The following is a 6000-nucleotide window of genomic DNA, read 5'->3' on the forward strand; positions in this document are numbered from 1 at the left end:
CTGGCTTACAGCTCCGAAACCTCAAGTTGCTTCGTTCCTGAGCAACTGCGCATGACAAATTTCGGGCATTGCAATTTTTTATTTTTAGTTTTTGTTCTTTACGCTGCCAGCATATAACGAATGCACATCAGAAATGAAGCTCAGAAGTGAAGCAGGGACGGGTAATAGAAACGAGCTTGGTTATAGTGTTTTATTATAACCTACAGCTGTGTGTAGTTCATTTTCCGAGCCCTCTTCGAGCGAGAAGTGGGGAGAAACAAAACAGGGAACAGTGGCCCGCTGGACTCAGCGTCGGTGCCAGGGCCTTTGCATGAGGAGGGCGCACGGCTATTAGAGCACTTTAAGCTCCCATTCTTAACTACTTGTCGCGTTCCAGTGACATTCTACTCAGCCACAGAGCAGCTTCAAGTATGGAAAAAGCTGTCAGAGCTCCGGTCCCATAATGTAGAACGTGAGCAGCGCCCTCTTTGAGGGCCACTAAAGCACCGGCGCAGTGCATCTCCCGCATCTCCTTGAACGCAAACTCGGAACGAAGCAGTGGCGAGGGAAGACACGGAGATAGTTGTATTTTATATTTTCCCGTAATGCAATGACTCCGAGGAACCCGAGAAAGAAGTGTTGGGTTTTAGTATAGTTAAACCGAGCAGACGTGCGAAAACATGTGCTCATTCTTGGCCTCTTCTCTCTGGCGTCTGCATGTGCACGCAACGGCGATTCTCGCTCTTCATCTTCACGCCCTCTCTCCACTCGGCGGCAGCTGACTTGACGCCCTCCTCCCATTGGCTACAGCTGGCGCGACGCTCCTCCGAACTTATCAAAGCTTACCCGAGTTACTCCGAGGCTTCACACGAGATATTTGGTTGCTTTCAACAGCCTTAAGTAGTGCTTTCGCACCAAAAATGTCAGCTACGGACGATATAGAGCTGCGAAGACCCGAATGCAAGATTTAGCGATCGCGATAGACAGAGACTTGAGGCGGCGGTGCTGGCAGCAGCCGAATACCCGGTGGAGTAAATTACTAATAAGGGAACAGATCGCTCATTGGCATCCACCCAGGCGCAGCCATGCGGCTGCAAAGGAATGCTGTACGGCTTCCGCAGAAACTTCGTAGTAACAGAAAAATCAGTCCTGGTCCAGGGATCGAACCCGGGATCACAGCTTCGCCGGAGCAGTCGTGCTACCAACTGAGCTAACCGGGGCGGCTAGCATATGGCCGGGCGAGACCGAATTGATCAATAACTCGAAGTGGGAACAGCGTTGGTTAGATGCATAGGGAAATCCCCCAATGTAGAGTTAATTTGTAACAAGGGAGCAAAGTACTACTTGGCATCCAGCCAAGCGCAACCATACGGCTACAAATGCATGCTAGACAGCTTCCATAAAAGCATCGTGGTTGAAAAAAAATTCGTCCTGGTTGTTCCAGTTCCTGTTCCTGCGCTGTTCCTTGACTTTGAAAAAGCCTTCGATAAAGTACCGCACAAAAGATTACTACTAAAACTCTCGCGTCTAAACCTTAATCATTAAGTGATGAACTGGCTTCAAAATTTTTTGACTAACAGAGAGCAATTCGTCTACGCTATAACAAATCGTCGTCCCCTCGTTCTCCGGTTACTTCAGGTGTTCCTCAAGGCACAGTGCTCGGACCCTTGCCTTTTCTCATTTACATTAACGATCTTCCTTCCAACGTTACCTCTAACATCCGGCTATTTGCAGTTGATTGCGTAATTTACCGCCCAATTTCTACAAGCACTGACGCCGACACCCTTCAACAAGATTTAACCCGAACTGAAACTTGGTGCAAGCATTGGCTAATGTTCCTTAATATTGCTAAAACATGTATGATTTCTTTCCATCGCAGGCAATCCCACATTCCCTCTAAATATGTTCTTTTTGGTTCTGAAGTGCGTTCCGTTCTTACCTGTAAGTATCTAGGCATTACTTTAACTCATACCCTAACATGGTCTTCACATATAACGAACATTGCTAATGACGCTAACCGCACCCATGGCTTCCTACGTCGAAATCTTTGTTTTGCTACCCCTTACATTAAATTATTAGCTTACCAAACTTTCGTCCGACCTAAATTAGAATTCGCTTCAGCAGTATGGGACCCTCATCAGTCAAACCTCTCGCCAACACTTGAAAAAATACAAAATCGCGCTATCTGCTTTATTTACTGTGATTATTCATATTATACTAGTGTGTCTTCTCTAAAATCTAGAGCCTCTTTGTTTAGTCTTGAAACAAGAAGAAAAATATCTCGATTATGCTTGTTCCATAAGTTTTATCATTCATCTTTGTGAGCATCGATCATATAAGCAGCACATCGTCTGTCCAGCCGCATTCACCACAGCAAGACCGTGTACTATCCCCCTGCAAGAACTGCATCTCATTTCCGACCTTTTTTTATCAAATCATCTCGGGACTGGAACGATCTGCCTCCGGAAGCCATACACCTTACCAGCCCCACGAAATTCAAGAAAAAGATTGAGGCCATCATCTTGTAGTCTGTCATGCCCATCCCTCATGTAATGCCCCATATCCGGGTTCTTAGAGGTAATAGATAAATAAATAATTAAATAAATAAATAAGTAAATAAATAAATAAGGCCTTGAAGAGTGTTTTCTGTGTGTGAGAATTTCCCACTAAGTTACAGTTAGTTCGACTGGCTGTGTGACTGCTTCTGTACCTCAGTTTGCGCTTGTACATTCATGTAAATATATTTGCTCTTTACATCATCGCTATCACCGAACGTCTCCTCCTTCAACACCGCCGAATAACCAAGTTTGGAGAGGCCCGATACCCTCCGATGAAAGGGAAAGAACCATCTTGAATTTGCTGCCTACGTCAGTTATTCAGTTGCACCACTGACACGCATCTGTACGGCTGCTGCACACTTGTTCCAGAGAAATATCTGCTTATCGCTTATGAATGCAGCGATGTAGCACCACGAAGGAGGTAATTTTATAGAGTCACGGACAATGACGCTATTGTCACAAATAAAAACCAAATCTAGCTCTTAGGTTTGATGTAGACAGATATTCACCTACTATCACTGTGGATTGCGTTTCAAGGCGAAAACAGAAGTGTACAGAAAGTTCCATAGCATATAGCCTAAAGACACTAAAGAATCACCGCGAGTGACACGAAGTGATGCTGATGCAAGCCATCCAAGCACGCAAATAATTCGGACGGGAACACCCCCGTGCTGAACAAAAAAAAACAAAGAAGGAGCGCTGAGTGCTTTCAACGTTTTCTAGGCGCACGCTGCACAGGAAGATTTAGCGAATAATTGAGGTGGGCCGACTTCTGGCGGAAGAAACGCAGCCCCAAAGTGAATTGAGCTCGTTCGTGAACGGCGCTGCAACTCTGCAATGTAGAAACGAGCCACAATTAAAACCCGGATGCGAATAGAGGGTGGATATTCGGAGCACCGCACTTGAGGTGCGCTTCTAGGCAGTGTGTATGTTGCAGCTAATTAACAGCGATCTACATTAAGGCGAGCTTGCGCGCAGTGGGCTCTGTGCATGCGTGCATCTGAGACTTGCAAAGCTTGCCGTGTAGAAAGAGAAAACTCGTTTCATGCAGCGCCAAAAAAGGCCATGGATTTCGCCCAAATAAATGGCGAGCGCATAAGTGGCATGGGTGGTGCAAAGCTATCACCTCAACCTCCCCTCCTGCCCCCCGTTAACGACGGCACACGCTTCATATACGCCTCTGTTGCAGCGAATACATTGCAAAGTTTCTGCAGCTCTTGTGGTAGGCAAAATAGAAACTGTGTTTCACAGCAAGCTGTCAGCCCCAAGAGTGGTCACAACACGAAGAAAGTATAACACTTAAGAAAATAAATAAGAGCTACTAGCTCTTTAAACGGAGACGTTATGTGGCAAGTACGGATTACACGCGTGTCTGATCATCGTTTTTAAGACGGGCAAGAGTCCCTCTCGTCAGCCTCGCAGCGCGAGAAAATTTCAAGCTTTCGCTGCGGTTAAGCGAAACGCAGCTTGTGAGGGGCGCAGGCAGTTTCGAGCAAAGCAAGGTCGTGCATCGCAACGTCACTCGATCTATACGGTGATCATATCAAAGCACATGCGTTATTTCACAGCGCTAATTTTTTTTTACTCAACTGACCCACTGCGCGTTAATCTCATTTAAAGGCCCCCGCTGTTATCAGCGACATTGTCTTTGCTTTTGATAGACTTGATATAGATGTGGGCCACACGAGTACGCCGCGGTTCTTTCGGAAGAAGAGCATCTTTTCTCCTTTCAGCGCGCCAGTTGCTTTCGTCAGATACTCAGTCTTCATACTTATGTGGTATGTTATGTCGGCAATCGTTTTTCCTCCATAAAAACGCAGCCGCCGCGGTCGGGTTCGAACCCGACCGCGGCGGCTGCGTTTTTATGTAGGCGAAACGCTAAGGCGCCCGTGTGCTGTGCGATGTCAGTGCACGTTAAAGATCCCCAGGTGGTCGAAATTATTCCGGAGCCCTCCACTACGGCACCTCTCTCTTCCTTTCTTCTTTCACTCCCTGCTTTGTCCCTTCCCTTACGGCGCGGTTCAGGTGTCCAACGATATATGAGACAGATACTGCGCCATTTCCTTTCCCTCCAAAACCAATTATTATTATTATTAATCAGCCATGCCATTCTAATGGTTTTCCTTCGTGTGATATCCCCGCAGCAATGGCTTAAGGGCAATGGTGCTCGGCTGCTAAGCAGGAGTTAGTGGTCTCGTTGCCGCCCTCAGTGGCCGTTATTCGATGAAGGCGAGCTGCAAAAACACGCGTGTTCTGGTACCACGGCCCACGTAAAGAGAAAAAAAAATGTGGTACGGGTTTAATGTAGTCAAACCGAGTACACGTGCGAAAACCGGGGGCAGTTAAACTCCGCATTAAGGGTTTCAGTGGATTAATGCCCATACATGCAGAATTGGTGATACTCTACTTAGCATTAATAGACCACGGCGAGTCCTCGTAGCACTACCAGCACCACTGCAACTGGCAGGTGGCTGTTTCTATCACAGCCACCTGAAGGGATTGTGCGACTCATGTTGCTCTTCCTGCGGCCAACCTCTCGCGACCATCTGCCATGGTGGTCAGTTTGCTTACAATTAAGCGTGCAGGTTGTGATGACGCCGCAAGGTCACAAGACGAGACAGTATTCTTGCTCGAAGTTGGTACGTCTGGAATAGTGGTTTTGCGCTTAAAGAAGACCCGGCCGCGGTGGCTCAGTGGTTAGGGCGCTCGACTACTGATCCGGAGTTCCCGGGTTCGAACCCGACCGCGGTGGCTGCGTTTTTATGGAGGAAAAACGCTAAGGCGCCCGTGTGCTGTGCGATGTCAGTGCACGTTAAAGATCCCCAGGTGGTCGAAATTATTCCGGAGCCCTCCACTACGGCACCTTCTTCCTTTCCTCTTTCACTCCCTCCCTTATCCCTTCCCTTACGGCGCGGTTCAGGTGTCCAACGATATATGAGACAGATACTGCGCCATTTCCTTTCCCCCAAAACCAATTATTATTATTATTTAAAGAAGCGACCCGCCGCGGTGGCTCAGTGGTTAGGGCGCTCGACTACTGATCCGGAGTTCCCGGGTTCGAACCCGACCGCGGTGGTGGTGGTAGTGGTTTTATTAAAAATAATAGCAAAAAGGAAAATATTTTTGCTAGCCCCGGCATCTGCCATCGATACTGAAGGACCTGAGCTGGGGCAGCGGAAATAAAGGATAGCAGGCAGAATGGAGAAATGAAATGAAAGAGGTGAGGGGACAGGAAGAGAGGATAGGGGAAGAAGTAATATGTACAAACTATTTACACAATAAGAAATATGTCCAGGTTGTGCACGTGATTAGTTCAGTTTAGAGGAATTAAATCACACATGCGCACAGCCCTGTGTTGGTTACAACTGGAGTGGGGCGTCCAGTTATTAATCGTTCAAGGTAGAACTCGCGGAGCGTTCGGTCACTGCGTGTAACTACCTGACGGAGAACAGACGGGACGTCA

The sequence above is a fragment of the Amblyomma americanum genome, chromosome 1, assembly GCF_052857255.1.
Source record: "Amblyomma americanum isolate KBUSLIRL-KWMA chromosome 1, ASM5285725v1, whole genome shotgun sequence".
Lineage (NCBI taxonomy): Eukaryota > Metazoa > Arthropoda > Arachnida > Ixodida > Ixodidae > Amblyomma > Amblyomma americanum.